At 34.5% G+C, this 20,888-nt stretch overlaps 1 pseudogene; it reads right to left on the bottom strand.

The window, feature by feature from the left end:
• Positions 1-1,254: 1,254 nt before the first annotated feature.
• LOC102991251 (40S ribosomal protein S26-like) lies at positions 1,255-5,875 on the bottom strand (annotated as a pseudogene).
• Positions 5,876-20,888: the final 15,013 nt, after the last annotated feature.

Genomic DNA, 20,888 nt, shown 5'->3' with positions numbered 1-20,888 from the left:
CATCTTATTTAAATAAGAACATTGACACTAATAAGAATAGTCCTTGTAAGCATATTTTTTTCTAGCACCAAACTTGGAGTGGAAGAACAATTAGAAATGGCAACTTCTATGTTGTCTATCTTTATTCTTGTTTTAAAAGCTCTGTTTTGATTATTCATCACTTACATTTCTAGAAGTTTTCAATACTATTGAATTTTGTAGGAAATAAAATACAAAACAAACTTTGAAAGCTGAGAATTTAGAAGTTCTTTCTATTCCTATGTAAATGGTTATGTGACAATCGAAAAATATGTCTTAATAACAATGACTTAAAATTTTTTAAAGTATAGTAGACTCTTCTTTACTCAAAACTCTGTAACACTTAAAGTCACATGTCAGTTAGATATTTATTATGTATAAACTAGTAACATTATTATATCAGCTGACCTTGTATGGGTATATGTTATCTTCCTGCCTAGAAAATTAGTATTTTGAGGAAGGATTAAATGTTATATTTTGAATCACTTATAGCGACAAGCAAAGTAACAGATGGTAAGTAAATGTTGATTTATCACTATTATCTTTCAGTTGAATATATATTCTTACCCTTGTTTTTAAATCTATTAAATTTTAGAAGCAAATGTATTGCAAATATCATATATCCAACCAAACATCTCTCAATTATTTAAATTATTTTTTTCAGTCAATATTTTGAAGGTAAATTTCTTTGCCTAATGCAAATGAAGATAAATGGAGATTAATAGAGACCAAAATCCAGTCTTGAAGACATCTCAAGTTGGTACCAACAATAGAGAACTTAAATAAACTTTTAGAAAACTTAGAAAGAGTGATGAACAGAATGGAAGACTGACAAGAGCTTGATAGGGAACCTCAAAGGAGAGAAGTAGTGAGATCAGAGTAGAGAAGCTTAGGGAAATCTAAAATTGGTGTCTGGGCCTCTGCACTTCAGTATGTACTGCTTATCTTGGTGATGACTATTAAAAGTTTGTCCTCATTAATTACAAATTCACCTTGCAGTCACAAAACAGGATGTCTCCGATGCTGCCATTATCATTCAGTTAATCAAGGTTGATTAATTTTTACTGAGTGACTCCAAACTACTGAAAAGAATCTTTTCCAAGTTAAAATGTATGAAAAACCGATCAATAGAATGGTTTCAAAATAAAAGTTACTAAGCATAGATATATGACTGTTTTCAAAGTTTATTTGAAACAAACTGGAAACCCAGTTGTTGTTGTCGTTTTATGGGAGTGCTTATGCTGTTCTTACATATTCATGCAACAGAGACACTAGTGGGCTATTTAATACCTAGATATAAAAACAAAATGTTACAAGGTGAAGACATTTATAATAATAGTGTAGTTATTCCAAAGAGGTATTTTGTTCAAAGTATGGAAGTCTTACTTGATTCTAAACTGAACACAGTCTTTTCAGCAATTTTAATATTTTCATTATTGTTTATGGTCAAAGATTTCATAAACTTACTGTGTTTGTTAAATGGACTATTTTTAAGAAAGTAAACTTAGAAAAATAGAACCCAAGAGCAGAAACACACTCCTAATGAGTAAAAAATGGAAAAATCGATACAAATTAAATTTAAAGCAAAGACCTGTACCATTAAAATTTAAAAAGTGGAGATAGCAATAATCAACTATTGAATTGTATTAATGTTATCACATTCTTGCTGCTGGGGAAATAATCCTATCAAGTCCTGTTTATGAGGCAATATGAGTATTTACACATTTTTCCTAATTAAAATAACAATTTCTTAGAAAAATAGAAGAAAATGCAGCAAAATCAGATTTTTTTTTAGTCACATGAAAATACTGCAAGTTTTAATTTCATCTGCAATTTGTTAGCTTCCTTTTGCAATTTCTAATTTCTCCATAACTTTTTTGTAAGGTATCGAAAGGTATAATTTTTTGCAATGACAGAGATAAATTACAACACATGATGAATAAAGGCTTATTTTTCTTTAAATACAATGTTTCCTTGAAAATTAAAGTCTGATTTCCTTTAGTCTTGATAAATGAAAAATGGAGAACAAGTAAAAAAGAGGTATAATTATGCATAGAATGTGGTTTATTTAAGAGAAATGGATATATTCCATGAAGAAAATGTGGAAAAGAAATGTAAACTTTACCCTCTCCCCAGCTTTATTGTGATATAATTGACATATAACATTGTGTACCTTTAAGGTGTACAACGTGATGCTTTGATACATTCATATGTTATGAAATGATTACAATAGAGTTAGTTAACACTTTCATTACCATACATAATTTCCTAAATTTTGTGTGTGGTGAAAACATTTAAGATCTACTCTTAATAACTTTCAAGTGTATAATAGAGTGTCATTAACTATTGTCACTATACTATACATTAAATTCCTAGAACTTATGGATCTTATAACTGGAAGTTTGCAACCTTTGACCAACATCTTCTCATTTCTCCCTTGCCCTTAGCCCCTGACAACAACCATTCTATCCTCTGTTTCTCTGAGTTCAGTTTTGGTTGTTTTTTCCTGTTTGTTTTTTAGAGTCTACATGTAATTGAGATCATGCAGTATTCCTCTTTCTCTGGCTGACTTATTTAACTTTGCATAATGCCCTCAGGGTCCATTCACATTGTTGCAAAGGTCACAAATGACAGTATTTCCTGCTTTCTCGTGACTGAATAATATTCCGTTCTAAATTTCATTGTATAAATGTATATGTATACACAAAGTGGTAAATATAGATATAGATATGAATATAGATAAATATATCCCACATTTCCTTTATTCATTCACCTGCCAATGGACACAGTTGTTTTTATATCTTGGCTCTGATAAACAATGCTGCCATGAATGTGGGAGTGCAAGTATCTCATCGAGATAATGATTTTATTTCCTTTCTTTATATATCCAGCAGTGGGATTTCTAAATCATATGTTAGTTCTATTTTTAATTTTTTTGAGGACCTTCCATACTGTTTTCCATAGTGGCTGTACCTACTTACATTTCCCAAACAGTGTACAGGGGTTTCCTTTTCTCCATAGTCTCACTAACACATGTTGTCTCTTCTTTTTTATAATAGCCATTCTAATAAGTGTGAGGTGATATTTCATTGTAGTTTTGGTTTGCGTTTCCCTGATGATTAGTGTTATTTTCATGTATCTCTTGGCCATTGTATGTTTTCTTTTGAAAAATATCTAGTTAGCTCTTCTGTCCATTTTTAAATCAGAGTGGTTTTTTTTTGTTCTTTGTAACTGAGTTTATGGGTTTTCTTCTATATTTTGGTTATTAACACCTCATTAGATAGATGTTTTCTCAAATAATTTCCCCCATTCCATAGGTAGGAATTTTGTTGATTGTTTTTGCTGTGCAGAAGTTTTTAGTTTGATATAGTCCCTCTTGCTGATTTTTGCTTTTGTTGCTTATGCTTTTGGGGTCATAGTCAGAAACGTGTTGCCAAGGCCAATGCCAAAAAGCTTTTTCTCTGTGTTTTATTCTAAGAGTTTTACAGTTTCAGATTTTACATTACATATTTAATCTATTTAGAGTTAATTTTCGTGTGCAGTGTAAGATAGGGGTCCTGTTTCATTTTGCTGCCTGTAGTTATTCACAATGCCATTTATTGAAGAAACCATACTTTCCCCACTGAGTGTTCTTGACTCCTTTGTCAAATATTAGTTGACCATGTAAGTGAGGGTTTATTTCTAGGCTCTCAATTCTGTTCCATTGGTTTATGTGTCTCTTTTTATGTCAGTATGATACTAGTATGATTATTATAGCTTTGTAATATAGTTTGAGATCAGGACATGTGTTAGCTCCAGCTTTGTTCTTTCTCAGGATTGCTCTGGCTATATTGAGATTCATTTGTGGTTCCATACAAATTTTAGGATTGTTTTTCCTATTTCTGTGAAAAATGCCAGAAATTTATATGGATCCCATTGAATCTATAGATCAGTTTAGGAAGTATGGACATTTTAACAATATTAATTCTTCTGATCTCTGAGCACAAAATATCAGTACATGAATAACTCTGGAAAGATGTTGATGGCATAGTTTTTAATCATCCAGAAGATGAGGGAAAAAAATGAAGTTGAGCAAACAAAAAAATTTGATTAACTAGATAGCAAACAAACAGTCCCCTTCTCTACAAAATGAAAGAAAAAAAGAAATCAAATTTTAGAAAAACATAAATAAGGTGACAGATATCAAGGATTAGATTTAGAAATATAAAATTAAAAATTACTTTAGAAATAATAATAAAGTAATAAAGCAAAACAAATGAGTTACTAGAAAAAAGATAATGTAATGCTTTAAGAGAAATGTTAAGTAAAAAATAAAATTTAAAAAAATGAATGAGATAAAATTATTTAAGAGAAAGTGACAAATATCAACTATAAGCAAAAAGATCCAACACATGAAATATAACACTTCACAAGGAATAAAAATAAACTAGAGAACAAAACACTACAAAGTATAGCTTCCTGGAATAACATTTATTTATCTCAGTTTCTACAGTCCTAGACAAGATGTCTTATGCTCGACAAAAAACTCAAAGCACACAAGAAAAAGCAAATCAAAAAAGAAAACACACTCACAAAGGGCAAAACAATCACTAGAACTAGACTGAAACAGGACACAGATTTTGGAACAATCGAGAAAGAATTTAAAATAACTGATTAATATGTTAAAGGATCTATCATAAAAAGTGGACAACAATTAAGATCAGAGAAATAATAAAGTACAGAGAGATAAAAATTATAAAAGCCAATGGTACTGCTAGAAACATGAAACAAAGTAAGAGAAATGAATAATACCTCCACTGCTTAGCAGACATGGCACAACTGCCGTGAATATATGAACTCGGAGATAAGTCTAAAAACTATCCAAATGTAACATAAAGCAAAGAGAGATTTACTATTGAAAAAAAAGTGCAACAGAATATCCAAGAATTGTGTGACAATATTAAGCACTCTAACACATAAATAACTTGAATTCAAAAGAAGAGAGAAAGAGTACAGGGCATCAAAAATATTTTAGTAAATATGAAATGAGAAGTTTCCGTAATTAATACCAGAGACACCAGGGAGCAAAACAATGATTCTAAACTCTGACAACACAAAGCAGGATAAATTCCAAAACAAAATAAAAACAAAACACTCAAGCATATCATATTCAAACTCCTGTAAACAAAACACAAATAGGCAATCTCAGAGGCATCTAGAGGAAAAAAAATACATTATATAAAAATGAACACAGATAAGAATTATATCCTGCTTTTTTCCTTCAGAATCTATGCAAAAAAATAAATAAATAACATTAAGTGTTGAAAGAAAATGTCAATCCAGAATTCTACATCCATTGAAAATTTACTTTAGTAAAAACTATTCTACTCATTCATCAAGATCTGTTACAATGTTAAATAATTTTTAAAGGTTTTTTTTTTTAAGTATAATTTCTTTTTTACTGTCTTCCCAGGGGACAGTATTTCTTTAGTCTTTAAGGACTTAGCTCCTTGCATGGGCTTTGGTGGAGGTCGTAGGGCAGCACCAGCAGGTCTAAATTGGGGTGGAGGTTTTCGGTCCTTCTGCGCTTCCCGAGAACGATTCCTGACTACCTTGCTATGAATGGCACAACTCACGCAGTAAAGCAAATTCACATACAACTTGGGAAGCACATAGGCATTGAAAACACTCGCTTCGGAAATGCCCTGACAGTTGCAGCCTCTACAATGTGCCGAACAACGAACTTCTTAATGGCCTTATCCTTGGGCACACATCGAGCGCAGTTGGTGCTGTGAATAGGCTGCATGTGGCCGTGGCCCTTTTTGGCATGACCATTATTCCTTCTTTTCTTGGTCATCTTGGAAGTGAGAAGGCGAGAGAGCAAGTTTTTTTAAAACTAAAATTGTGCTACCCCATGCTGTAAGCATTCAGGTTTTAACCTGCACACCATATTTTCCAGTATATGATACCATTAATCATCTAATTGTTTAAGCCAAAAACTTGGAAGTCACTTTGATTTACTCACTTATTTATTCTTCTCATAGCCAATCAGTATATCTCGCTATATCTTTCGCTGGAATAATCTTCATATCATCTCATTTATTTTTCATCTGCACCGTAAGTACCAAGTGAAAAACATGTATGCTTTGGATTCCTACAGTGGCTTTCCAACTTGTCTCTTTGTATTCATTCATACCTTTTTCTGATAACTATGGGCCTAAAAGGTATCCATGATCAATTATTATTTTAAATATAATGTCATTTATATCTCATCTATATTGTCTCATAGTAAAATTTTCCCTAATGACTAAAACTGTCTACATATTTATTTAAAATAAGAAAAATAATTTATATGCCTATTGAATACTAAGAGCAAATGTTTCATAGTGTACTGTATTACTATTGCTCTTCATATTTAACACAGTGTATTTAGTATAGCTTTTAATTTTAATATAGCCTTTAATTTGGATTTTAATTAAATACTAAATAAAATAAACTTTGAAAGCTTAGATATATTTGGTGCTTCTATAAGGGAAAACACTTTATAACCCCACAATATTAATATTCCCTGTAAAAGAGAATTTGCTAGAAGAACTAATTTCTTTACAGTAGGTCTTAGATGCTGAAATAAAATAAGTGCAGTACCATTTTTAATTTTCTCTTAAGAAATCCTATATTTCAATATCTTAATAAATTGGTGTTTGAGAGGCTCTATGAAATTTATAAAATGTAAAAAAAGATCACAAAGCTAAGGTAATGCATTAATTCTTTTTTGTTATTGGTTTGTTTTTTAACTTATTCTCTATTTACAGGTCTCTTAAGGGTTGGCAGCCATCATATTATATTTTTAAGCTGCAAAAGGCTGCCCTCAGTTAGCTGAAATCATTATATTATATTAAATTATTATATTGTTCATAATTGTAGTATTCAACATCTGATCTGGCTTTTGATATTTCCAAATTACGGTAAGACAAGATTCATTAATTATAAAAAATTTAGATTTCTAGTATTAAGGTCATTGCCTCCAATATATCAGAAAAATAAAAGCATAACAAGCAACAAATACCAAAAATATCTAGCTCTATTTCAGAGGGGAGTGGAATATAAAACTATATTTGTTTTAAAATTTTTTAAAATATGATGGATTTTAAATATATTATTTCTTCATTTGAATTCCCATGAATTACATGAGAAAGTAACAAAGGAGTTACTTTCAGGAAAAAAAAGTGCAGTAACTGACAACAATCTTAGAACAATGTGTTCAAAATACTCTCATAAATTTGATCATGTAGAAGATAAGAGCAGAATTCTTTCAGCTCTGCTGTTAGCTAGCTCCACCTGATGCATTTTACCCAGTGGGTTGTTATCACTTTTAATCACTTGTCTTCTTGTGTAAATTTCGTAACACACTTTACTAAAAATCTTTACTTCTTAAGCCTTTGTATATACTTGCTTACCTCTGCCCCAAACATTGTTAAGTTATGATTTCATGAGAAAATTGGATAGTAAATCATGCATATGTGACTTACACATTCAGTAATGATCCACCCATGTGAAAAGACATGTTTCCAGAGAAGAGACAGTAGAGAATCATCAATGAGAAGAAAAGATAATCTTCTTCCAAGTCTTTTTAATTCTAAGTTTAAACAGGCATAGAGGAGCTTACAGCTAATGACATCTTGGTCAACAGAACACATGCATTTTTTTTTTAACATTTTGATTGGAGTATAATTGCCTTACATTGTTGTGTTAGTTGCTGCTGTTTAACAAAGTGAATCAGCTATACATATACATATATCCCCATATCCCCTCCCTCTTGCATCTCTCTCCCACCCTCCCTATCCCACCCCTCTAGGTGGTCACAAAGCACCAAGCTGATCTCCCTGTTCTATGCGGCTGTTTCCACTAGCTATCTATTTTACATTTAGTAGTGCATATATGTAAATGTCACTCTCTCACTTCATTCCAGCTTACCTTTCCCCCTCCCCATGTCCTCAAGTGCATTCTCTACATCTGTGATTTTATTCCTGTCCTGTCCCTAGGTTCTTCAGAACCATTTTTTCTCTTTTTCTAGAGTCCATATATATGTGTTAGCATACAGTATTTGTTTTTCTCTTTCTGACTTATTTTACTCTGTATGACAGACTCTAGGTCCATCCACCTCACTACAAATAAGTCAATTTCATTTTTTTTATGCCTGAGTAATATTCCATTGTATATATGTGCTACATCTTATTTATCCATTCATCTGTTGATGGACACTTAGGTTGCTTCCATGTCCTGGCTATTGTAAATAGTGCTGCAATGAACACTGTGGTACATGACTCTTTCCGAATTATGGTTTTCTCAGGGTATATGCCCAGGAGTGGGATTGCTGGTTCGTATGCTGTATCAATTTACATTCCCACCAACAGTGCAAGAGGGTTCCCTTTTCTCAACACCCTCTCCAGGATTTATTCTTTGTAGACATTTTGATGATGGCCATTCCGACTGGTGTGAGGTGATACCTCATCATAGTTTTGATTTGCATTTCTCTAATGATTAGTGATGTTGAGCATCCTTTCATGTGTTTGTTGGCAAACTGTATATCTTCTTTGGAGAAATGTCTATTTAGATCTTCTGCCCATTTTTGGATTGGGTTTTTTTTTGATATTGAGCTGCATGAGCAGCTTGTATATTTTGGAGATTAATCATTTGTCAGTTGCTTTGTTTGCAAATATTTTCTCCCATTCTGAGCGTTGTCTTTTTGTCTTGTTTATGTTTTCCTTTGCTGTGCAAAAGCTTTTAAGTTTCATTAGGTCCCATTTGTTTATTTGTTTTTATTTCCACTTCTCTAGGGGGTGGGTCAAAAAGGATCTTGCTGTGATTTATGTCAAGGAGTGTTCTGCCTATGTTTTCTTCAAACAGTTTTATAATGTCTGCTCTTATATTTAGGTCTTTAATACATTTTGAGTTTATTTTTCTGTATGGTGTTAGGGAGTGTTCTAATTTCTGACTCTGATTTTAGATCTTAAATGTAATATTTTAGTTTTTAGTATTTTAGTTATTATTTATTTAGTTTAGCTAGTTTATTTAGTTAGTTTATTTAGTTTATTTATTATTTATTTAGTATTTTAATATTTTAGTTTTAGTTCAGCCACATGTAAAAGAACACATGTATTTTTAGTTGTTACTACTTGAGGGGACCTGTAGACTTTGCATCTAAGGTCTAAAATCAGAGTCATGACTATTCTACTCATTAATTCAGAGAAGCAGAATAAAGAAAAATGTCACTAAAGAACAAGCTTCCAGCAATTCAGAAGATATCGCAACCTAAACTTTTTTGTAAACTACAAGTTGACAACTAGAAATAAGCTCATTAGGAGAAAAGCTCAAGAAGTGAAAACTTGCATAATTCAATTCCAAGTTAAAGTTTGAGAAAAGCTAACTAGCCAGAAATACACAGTAAATATCATCCATGCAATATATGTAACTGAGTCTTCTAAACAAAGTCATATACAATACAAAATGTGTTGCAAAGTGTGCAAAGTTATCAATTTCCCCCAAAGACAGAAGAGCATGTTTTGAGAAATGATACTTCAATAGCTGTAAAGATGTTTGCAAACAGGTCAGTGGAAACATTTCTAAGAACAGAAAATTTCAGTCTTGGGATGTTTTAGTATATTTTGTACCCAGAGTGGAGATGACTCTGATTCTTTTAGAGCTTGTCTTGTCACTGCTCCAACCAGGTTGAAATGTTTCTTTGCACATTTGTTCCCATCCTTTATCTATGGTGACTTTTTTTTTTCCCTGGGAAGAGCTGATAGTCTATAGAGCAATAATGAGCCATAGGCAAATCTCCAAGTCAGCCCTACTTCTAAACAGAACCTATGATGACCACTCTCCCCAATGTTTTGAACAATACCTCCATCAATCCAACATGAAACACACCAGGAGTCAAAGAAGAAGAAGACTGAAGTGAAGACAAGGAATAGAGAGTACAAAACAGAAGTCTTGAGGTAATAGAAGCAAAGAGGAAGCTAATTTCAATTTCAATTTCTTGTGAAGAAAAATAAAGAATTAGAAAAAATCAGGATAAATATTAAATCAAGACTACTACCTATTGAGATGATAGCTATTAAATTGTACATACATACATAAAATTTGACCTGAAATTGCTACTTTCTCTAGAATGATTCCTTATTCTATAAAATCTAGTTCTGATATTTTTGAGGAAGATAAATTGTGTACACTTTTAACACAGTTATATTTTAATAACATATTAATACTATAAATAGAATAAAGCTTATATGAAAATAAGTTTGATTTAACCACCTAGTTAGCATTTATGCTAAAAGAAATGCAAGAAAAATTATTCTTATAATAAATATAAAATGATTTATTAATTATGTCCTCCACCATGATATTGGCCAAACAGCAGAAGGCCTGACAGGGGCAACAATATTTAAATTCAAATGTCTTTGATAGTGGTTAACTAGCAGTCAGATGCACAGATCATTTGACATACATTTTTCAACTTTAATGTTATAAAGATTAATCTGTCAAGATAGGAAGAGAATACATATCCTATTTAATAATTTCTTAGCTTGATTTACAACTTTGAAATTGTGACATGCAGTACAGACACTTCCATTCGTTTTCCTTTCCCAAGTCCCACAGAGGTTAGGGGTGAGTATATATCTGAAGTGAAATTGATTTAGAGGTATAGAAAACTTATTTCTACGTTTAAGTGTAGAAACTCATTGTTCCATTAACATAGTTACATTATGTCAACAATAAATGGTTTTGCTATGTAAATTTGCATGCAATTCTAATACATTTATTCTCATTTTAAATGCTTAATCATATTAGATTGGTTTGATTTTCCAAATATAAAGACAAAAACATTTTTCAATGCAAAAGTATCCCCATGATTACTGTAGGTAAACATTTAGAATGTAATTCTTTTAAAAAATACCTTCTTTTGTCTTTGTGCAGTAGATCCTGATAAGAACAACGTATCTTTCAGTTGTTTTTAACATTAAAATCATAAAGCATTATAATAAAATGAGAGCCTATCATTCATGACTATGGTTACAGATGGAAAATTCTGTAATTACATCTGTATCAATTAATGTGTTCATCGGTTTTTGTATATGGAACTCAGCACCCTATTAGGTCTTAGAAGGATGCAAGACAAATAAATAGGTGTTCCTCACATTAAAGATCTATTGTGAATAAAGTAAGATTTGAGCTAATCCTTGAGTCATCAGTTAAAATTCATAAATAAATACTACAAATAAACTGGAATTGGCAGTAACAACTTACTCCTCCCATGATTATTTTGGGACAGTTGTTGATACTAATTAATTCTGACAAGAAATAAAACAAAGTGCATCACTTTATTTTCCTCTAAGGTACATCATTATCAATGAGAAGAAACTTACAAATTACATAATAGATCACAGATAACTTTTTTCGTTCTTATGGATTCGGAATTGCTAATGAGAACAGTTAACTGCAGAAGTTACTGGGTAGAATTTTAAGAGATTTTTTTCATGACTATTTGCAAATAATAAAAATTAGCATAAACCAATCTTAAATTTATAATCACAGCAAATGATGACTGACTATATACACATAGTATATATAGTCACTATATACGTTGCAAAGTAGCAATTCAAAATGAACTGGTATTCATGGGATTTACATACCCTTTGTGTCAGGATGATTTATTTTCCAAAGAATAATGTTACAAATATGTTCTAAATTCAAAATGCTTCTGCTTCACTACTAACTGAATTAGAATGAGTGGGATATGAAAACAAATAGATTCACATTGAAAATTTCAAACTAGACAAATCACATTTGGTTTTGGACAAAGGAATTCAGAGGAAGATGGTAAACAACAGAAACATGATCAGTGGCTCATGTCATTGGACATGGTGACAGGAGAAAGAAGCAAAATACCAGGCTCTTAAAATATTTCATTTGCATTTAGGAGTAAAAGAGTGTTCTGCGAGAATACATGGTTTGTCCATGTGGATCTCCTTGTTATGAAAAGACGTCCTAGAGCTTTTGCTCCAGCAATATCCAATGAATTACTAATCCTGCAAGTACTGTGTGTCATCTTACTCATTATCAAGTCTATCTTGATTAAAGGAAATCTCAGGGATCATATAATTTTCACACAGAGTGGTTAACTTCTTTTGCAGGGAAGAAAGTCAATTTACAGGAGCTGTGCCAGACTCATGAATAAATCACCTGTTCTAGGCCATGCATATTACTCGGAGCCTTGGGTACTTTTCCAAAGTCAAATCAACATTGGATTTGTTAAGTATGGATAACATCAACAATTGAGAACATTGTGGTTTTCCCCTCATGTTCTGTTTGGACACATTAATCACTGCAGAAATTGTCCCTATTTCCAGTTGGCAATTTAATGAAGTGACACAAGCAATATCTACTACATGTTGGTGGTGGAGGTTGTCATGACATGGTCTTTTGATTTGAACTGTTACTTTGGATGTCACTGTATTCTTTCATTACTTGATGAATATTCTAAACTTTTCAAGCTTCATAGATAACACATGATTCCCTCTCCACTGCTACCTTGCAAGGTATAGAGAAGTCAGTCATAGAATACAGATTGAGGGCATTATAAACACTAACTGCTACTACATGGAAATAAATATATTTATTATTTGTAAAGGCATGCATATATATCAAAAGGTTGTTTTGTCACTTTTAATGTTTGCTTGTTATCGAATCATAAATTTCACCTCACAATTGTACATCAAATTTTACTGGCAAATGAAAACATTTTTCTCTTAAAGACATGGGAAATAGTCATGTCCTATTTTTTCTCTGATTGTTTTTGGCATTGCAGACTTTGTGCTGTCACTTTTATTTGGATATTCACATTTTCCACACATACCAATTGTGCAAAACAGTAATCACCACGTTTACCTAATTGGTAACAGGACTCTCATTTCAGAACTACGGACATTTGAAAAAGAGAAGATTAAAAGATTATATTAACCTTAAGTGCACAAAACTTATGCACTTAGGGTTATGTATGACTCAAATCCCTCCCATCAACATAACACCAGAATCCAGAATATGATTGTCATGGTGTGTGTGTGTGGGGGGGGGGGGGTGATGGTTTTCTGCCTCTAGGATATGAGCTCTCGACTGCCTTGTAAGATGTCATCTGATCCTACTATTTTGGGATGTTTAACCTGAAATTTTGGTAACAAGGTTTTGTTTTTGTGTTTTCAAATTGCATCCAGTATTAATAAGATTCTTTGCATTTTGAGGTTCAGAAACGCTTTGAACCAGCAAATCATACATATACACATGCACTGTGTATATATTCAAAGCATCACAAGACTTCGTTAAGGTCAAGTATGGAGTTCTCTATTGGTTCCATGTATTCTCAGTTAATAAAAGAGGAAAAATTATCACTGCAATATCCATTTATTAATTACAGACAGGCAGATTACCATGGTTCTAATCCTATCTATTTGGGGCAATAAATAGGAAGTCTTCTGAATTAGAGAAGACTTAACCACGGGCCATTTACTAAATAGAAAATCAAACAGTTTCATTTAAAATACAATTATTACCAGTATGTAACTTAAATGATCATCCAAGTTATCAAAGTACTTGGAGCCTGGACTATACTATGAAGTGGAAATTAAAAGACATGAATCACTGATGAATTCTTCCAAGGCTTAGCATTATTTTCTGAATTGTCAAGGATTATACTGAGGGTTTCTAAGCAAGACAAAGGCAGAGAGTTTGGTTCTAGTTTCATATACCAATCAACAGAATCAAGAATGGGAAAGGGAAGTTGTGTATCAGTCAGTTGCCAACAGCACTTCAATTGTTTGAAAGTAAAATATAAGAATTTAAGAGGGGGCTTCCCTGGTGGCGCAGTGGTTGAGAGTCCGCCTACCCATGCAGGGGATATGGGTTCGTGCCCTGGCCTGGGAGGATCCCACATTTCGCGCAGCGGATAGGCCCGTGAGCCATGGCCGCTGAGCCTGCGCGTCCGGAGCCGCAACAGGAAAGGCCAGAACAGTGAGAGGCCCACATACCGCCAAAAAAAAAAAAAAAAAAAAAAAGAATTTAAGAGGTGTTTCTTCCTTTCACCCACAGGGTGTTAGCCATGAGGAAATCATCAATCATCTTCTAATTCTCTTATGAATAAAATAAATGCCAGAGGTTTATTTATTCAATAGATTAGTTACCCTTTTGAGAAACAAAACCCTCCTCTTAAACAAATGATTTGTCTGTGGAAGTCAGTGTGTTAGAGCTTGGAGTGTGAGTTTGTTTTTTAGTTTGTTTTTTTTTTTAACATATATACATTCTTTTTCTTATATTTTCCATTATGGTTTATCGCAGGAGATTGGATATAGTTCCCTGTGCTATACAGTAGAGCATTGTTGTTTATCCATTCTAAATGTGATAGTTTGCATCTACCAACCTCAAACTCCCAGTCCATCCCTCTTCCACTCCCCCTTGGCAACCGCAAGTCTGTCCTCTATGTCTGTGAGTCTGTTTCCGTTTTGTAGATAAGTTCATGTGTGCCATATTTTAGATTCCACATATAAGTGATATCACATGCTATTTGTCTTTCTCTTTCTTACTTACTTCACTTAGTGTGATCATCTCTAGTTGTAACCATGTTGCTTCAAATGGCCTTATTTTGTTCTTTTTTATGACTGAGTAGTATTACCATATGATCCAGCAATCCTACTCCTGGTCATATACCTGGACAAAACTTTAATTCAAAAAGATACATGCACCCTTATGCTCATAGTAGCTCTATGTACAATAGCCAAAACATGGAAACAACCTAATGCCCATTGACAGATGAATGGATGAAGAAGTTGTGGTACATATATGCAATGTTTGTTTGTTTTTAATCAACATGAATAAAGGGAAATAGAATGAAGCAATGACACGTTACAATGCAGGACCAGGAAAGCCTCTGCCAACCACGAAGGATACTCTGGATTAAAATTGCCCTTCATCTTTGTTTCACATCAGACCAAATTGGCCAAGCTTTTTATAACCTTGGGAAAGGTGGCTTTACCTCTGAGGCTGGCCCTGAAGGAACTGACAGCAGGAGGAAGTCCATTGACTGCACTACCTGAAGGATGACATAAAGCCCTTCCTTGAAGAGAGAACTTCATGGGGTGACTTCCTGTCTACTACATCAAAGGAAGATAAAGCTGTACTCATAATATCCTAAACCTGGGAACGTGTAAATTCTGATCATTATTGGAATGAATAAATATAATGCAGCATATCCATATGATGCAACATTATATAATATTTATGCAAGAACGAATGTATTTATGCAAGGACATAGGTACATTTTATAAGCATATTAATTAGAAAAAAAGAGACAAAAGAATGTCTATGATTCCATTAATATAAAATTCAAAACCAAGCAAAACATACCTATGATGCCACAGTAAGAATAGTGGGACATTGTGTAAGCACTTCTCCCTTTAAAAAAATAGGTCAGACAGGGGCTTCCCTGGTGGCACAGTGGTTAAGAATCTGCCTGCCAATGCAGGGGACACTGGTTTGAGCCCTGGTCTGGGAAGATCCCACATGCCGCAGAGCAACTAAGCCCGTGAACTACAACTACTGAGCCTGCGTGTCTGGAGCCTGTGTTCCACAATGGGAGAGGCCGTGACAGTGAGAGGCCTGCACACTGCGATGAAGAGTGGCCCCCACTCGCTGCAACTGGAGAAAGCCCTCGCACAGAAATGAAGACCCAACACAGCCAAAAATAAATAAATAAATTTATTTAAAAAAAAAATAGGTCAGACAGGCCTACGACCACTTCTCCTTCATCCAGACTGCACTTAATTATAACCAGCACCCAGTGCTCAATTTATCTCCTTGATTACTTACTTATACCAGTGCTCAATTTATATCACCAGTTTGGTTTTGGAGAAACTGAGAAAGGTGGATAATTTAGAAAAATGTTAATGATTATTTTATAGTTAACTCTTGCTTTTATTCAGTTTTTTACTACACCAAATTTCCTTTAGGGGAAATAATAAAAATTAAGATTTATGAAGAAACAGGAAATAACATTTTTGTGTAGTCCTATTCAGTGACATTTAATGAACTGTTGTTGAATACCTATCCAATGTCAAAACAGTGCCATTTAATAAGGTTGATAATTAATCACACATGATTTTTACCACCCAAACAATTTTCATTCTAATGGATGATACAGAGAATTTCAATTCAATTTAATAAATCTTAGTATGGTAGAATGTACATGGTCTTCAATTAGCATATTAAAGACAAATTAGTTAAGCCTGGTGATGTGGCAGTTCATCAGTGACACCTAAACTGTGACAATTGAACTTGAATGGGAAGACAAATTTTAAAAAATAGATTTTAATGCTCAAAATCATTCTACATTATTGTGGAAGGTATACATGACAGAAATTGAGTTATTTAATTAACATGAAAGTTTAGGAATAAGAATGCCATTTAAAGTACTTTTCCTGCCAGGTTGAGCATTCACCATTAAAATTAAAATTGCATTTGGGAAGGTGAGAATAAAATGGGTACAGAAGAAAGAGAAAGAAAAAAGATTATTGCTATGAGGAATACATCATTTCTCAGGAGGAAATGTGCCTTTCACACAAGTAATCTAGTTGCCACACTGCAATGATTCACCTGACAATAGTGAATTATTATCTTTTATTTTTCCTCTATCTCCAGAGATTATGCACATTATTGAGACTAGCATTGTATATACTCAAATGGAAACAAAAATCTAATTAGAATAGTCCAATGCATAGACTGTGCTTTAATGAGAAATACAATATTTATTCAGACTTCATGTCCTCCTTCAAATATTTCAGATAAAATTTCTAAGACTTTCACTTCCCCTTATGATTCTCTTTGACTCTGTAGAAAGTGACAGTGTAAAAAAGTTCTCAAACAGCAAAACTGAATCTGTCTTATGTGTTTGATTTTTTTCACAAATGTGCCATACTTTTTAAAAAACTGATCCCCAAATTCATTTTGATGAAACTACTCACATGTAAAGTTTTGTAAGTGATAAAACACTCATAAAATTTTGAAAGAATGAAATATTGGTCACAAATAAAATGGAAATTATTTCTCTGCTTGGTACATAATTCATTTTATTGTGGAGCAAAATATGTGCAAATCAAATTATGTTAACATAATGTAAAAATGCAGAGTTTGAGATGATCTGGCTTTTTTGATGAATGCAGATGAAACCTGAAGCACATTCAATCAAATCCTATAGCTTCCTAAACACAAAAAGAATTTTAAATATTTACTGTTTGGTGGCTGTTAATAACTTTTTAAATTTGTTTTTCTTATTTGTTTGTTCATTTTTTGTTGCTATTATGATAAATCGTACTATTCCCCTTTCTCGACCTGAGGCTCTTGACTAAAAGAAACAATGCCCAAAAAAAACAGTATTCAAAGACCTTCAAGATGGCGGAGGAGTAAGACGTGGAGATCACCTTCCTCCCACAAATACATAAAATATACATCTACATGTGGAACAACTCCTATAGAACACCTACTGAACACTGGCGGAAGACCTCAGACCTCCCAAAAGGCAAGAAAATCTCCATGTACCTGTGTAGGGCAAAAGAAAAACGAAAACACAGAGACAAGAGAATAGGGATTGGACCAGCACCCTGGGAGGGAGCTGTGAAGGAGGAAACGTTTCCACACCCTAGGAAGCCCCTTCACTGCTGCAGACAGGAGTTGGGCAGGGGGGAAGCTTCAGAGCCATGGAGGAGAGTGGAGCAAGAGGGGTGCAGAGTGCAAAGCGGAGAGATTCCTGCACAGAGGATCGGTACTAACCAGTACTCACCAGCCCAAGAGGCTTGTCTGCTCAGCCGGGGTGGGCGGGGACTGGGAGCTGAGGCTTGGGCTTCGGAGGTCAGATCCCAGGGAGAGGACTGGGGTTGGCTGCGTGAACACAGCCTGAAGGGGCTAGTGCGCCACAGCTAGCCGGGAGGGAGTCCAGGAAAAAGTCAGAACCTGCCAGACAGGCAAGAGACCATTGTTTCAGGGTGCACAAGGAGAGGGGAATTCTTCCTCCATGTGCCCACAGAAGGCAGAGCACTGGCTAAGTGAGTTCCAGAGACATGTGCAAGCTGCGGCTATCAGCTCAGACCACAGAGATGGGCATGAACCACTAACGCTGCCACTGCTGCCACCAAGAATCCTGTGTGCAAGGGCAGGTCACTATCCACAAATCCCTTCCAGGAGCCTGTGCAGCCTGCCACTGCCAGGGTCCTATGATCCGGGGACAACTTCCCCAGGAGAACACATGACATGCCTCAGGCTGTTGCAATGTCACACTGGCCACTGCCACCACAGGTTCATGTCACATTCCAATTATGACTACCATACAATTCCCTCTCCCTGGTCTGAGTGACCAAGAGAGCCCTAATCAGCAGCTGCTTTAACCCACTCCTGTCTGGGTGAGAACAAACGCCTGAAGGCAGCCTACACAAAGAGGCGGGGCCAAAACCAAAGCTGAACCCCAGGAGCTGTGTGAACAAAGAAGAGAAAGGGAAATTTCTCCCAGCAGCCTCAGGGGCAGTGGATTAAATCTCCACAATCAACTTGATGTACCATGCATCTGTGGAATACCAAAATAGACAATGAATCATCCCAAAAGGGAGGCAGTGGACTTGGGGAGCAACTGTAGACATGGGGTTTGCTTTATGCATCTGATTTGGTTTTGTTTCATGTTTATCTTAGTTTAGTTTTTAGTGCTTGTTATCATTAGTGGATTTGTTTATGGGCTTGGTTGCTTTCTTCCTTTTTATTTATTTGTTTTTAATTATTTAATTTTTTCTAAATTTTTAAATATTATCAATATTTTTTATTTTTTTAAATTTTTTAAATTTCTTTTTCCTTCTTTCTCTTTTTGTGAATGTGTATATGTATGTTTCTTTGTGTGATTTTATCTGTTTAGGTTAACTTTTACCATTTGTTCTAGGATTCTGTCTGTTCGTTTGGTTGTTGTTGCTTGTTTTCTTTTTATGAGTGAGTGTGTGAAAGTTTCTTTTTGTTATTTTGTGTGTTTAGTTTTTCTTTTAGCATTTGGTTTGGGGTTCTATCGGTCCTTTTCCTCCTTCTTCTTCCTTTAAGTCTGAGCCATGTGGCTGGCAGGGTCTTGGTGCTCCGGCCGGGTGTCAGGCCTGAGCCTCCAAGGTGGGAGATCCAAATCCAGGACATTGGACAACCAGAGGCCTCCCAGCCCCACGTAATATAAATCGGTGAGAGGTCTCCCAGAGATTTCTGTCTCAAAGCTAAGACCCAGGTCCACCCAGCGACCAGCAAGCTCCAGTGCTGGATGCCCCATGTTAAACAACTAGCAAGAAAGGAACACAACCTCACCCATTAGCAGAGAGGTTGCCTAAAATAATAATAAGTTCACAGACACCCCAAAACACACCAACAGACACGGCCTTGCCCACCAGGACAAGATCCTACCACACCCACCAGAACACAGGCACCAGTCCTCTCCATCAGGAAGCCTACACAAGTCACTGAACCAACCTCATTCATGGGGGCAGGCACCAAAAATAACGGGAATTACAAACGTGAAGTCTGCAAAAAAGGAGACCCTAAACACAGTAAGTTAAACAAATGAGAAGACAGAGAAATATGCAGCAGATGAAGGAGCAAGGTAAAAACCCACCAGTCCAAACAAATGAAGAGGAAATAAGCAGTCTACCTGAAAAAGAATTCAGAGTAATGATAGTAAAGATGATCCAAAATCTTGGAAATAGAATGGAGAAAATACAAGAAACGTTTAACAAGGACCTAGAAGAACTAAAGAGCAAACAAACAATGATGAAAAACACAATAAATGAAATTAAAAATACTCTAGATGGAATCAATAGCAGAGTAACTGAGGCAGAAGAATGGATAAGTGACCTGGAAGATAAAATAGTGGAAATAACTGTGATAGAGCAGAATAAAGAAAAAAGAATGAAAAGAATTGAGGACAATCTCAGAGACTTCTGGGACAACATTAAATGTACCAACATTCGAATTATAGGGGTCTCAGAAGAAGAAAGAAAGGGACTGAGAAAATATTTGAAGAGACTATAGTTGAAAACTTCCTTAATATGGGAAAGGAAAGAGTCAATCAAGTCCAGGAAGCACAGAGAGTCCCATTCAGGATAAATCCAAGTAGAAACATGCGAAGACAATTAATCAAACTATCAAAAATTGAATACAAAGAGAAAAGTTTAAAAGCAGCAAGGGAAAAGCAACAAATAACATACATGGGAATCCCCATAAAGTTAAGAGCTGATCTTTCAGCAGAAACTCTGCAAGCCAGAAGGGAGTGGCAGGACATATTTAAAGTGATGAAAAGGAAAAACCTACAACCAAGGTTACTCTACACAGCAAGGATCTCATTCAGATTTGATGGAGAAATTAAAACCTTAACAGTCAAGCAAAAACTAACAGAATTCAACACCACCAAACCAGCTCTACAACAATTGCTGAAGGAACTTCTCTAGGCAGGAAACACAAGAGAAGGAAAAGACCTATAATAACAAACCCAAAACAATTAAGAAAATGGTAATAGAAATATACGTATTAATAATAACCCTCAATGTAAATGGATTAAAAGTCCCAACCAAAAGACACAGACTGGCTGAATGGATACAAAAACAAGACCCGTATATATGCTGTCTACAGGAGAACCACTTCAGACCTAGGGACACATACAGACTGAAAGTGAGGGGATGGAAAAAGCCTATCCATGCAAGTGGAAATCAAAAGAAAGTTGGAGTAGCAACACTCGTATCAGACCAAATAGAGTTTAAAATAAAGACTGTTGCAAGAGACAA

This window comes from Physeter macrocephalus, chromosome 8 (genome assembly GCF_002837175.3).
Source record: "Physeter macrocephalus isolate SW-GA chromosome 8, ASM283717v5, whole genome shotgun sequence".
NCBI classification, from domain to species: Eukaryota; Metazoa; Chordata; class Mammalia; order Artiodactyla; family Physeteridae; genus Physeter; species Physeter macrocephalus.
Note: the sequence above shows the minus strand (reverse complement) of the source record. Positions and strands in the feature narration are given on the sequence as shown.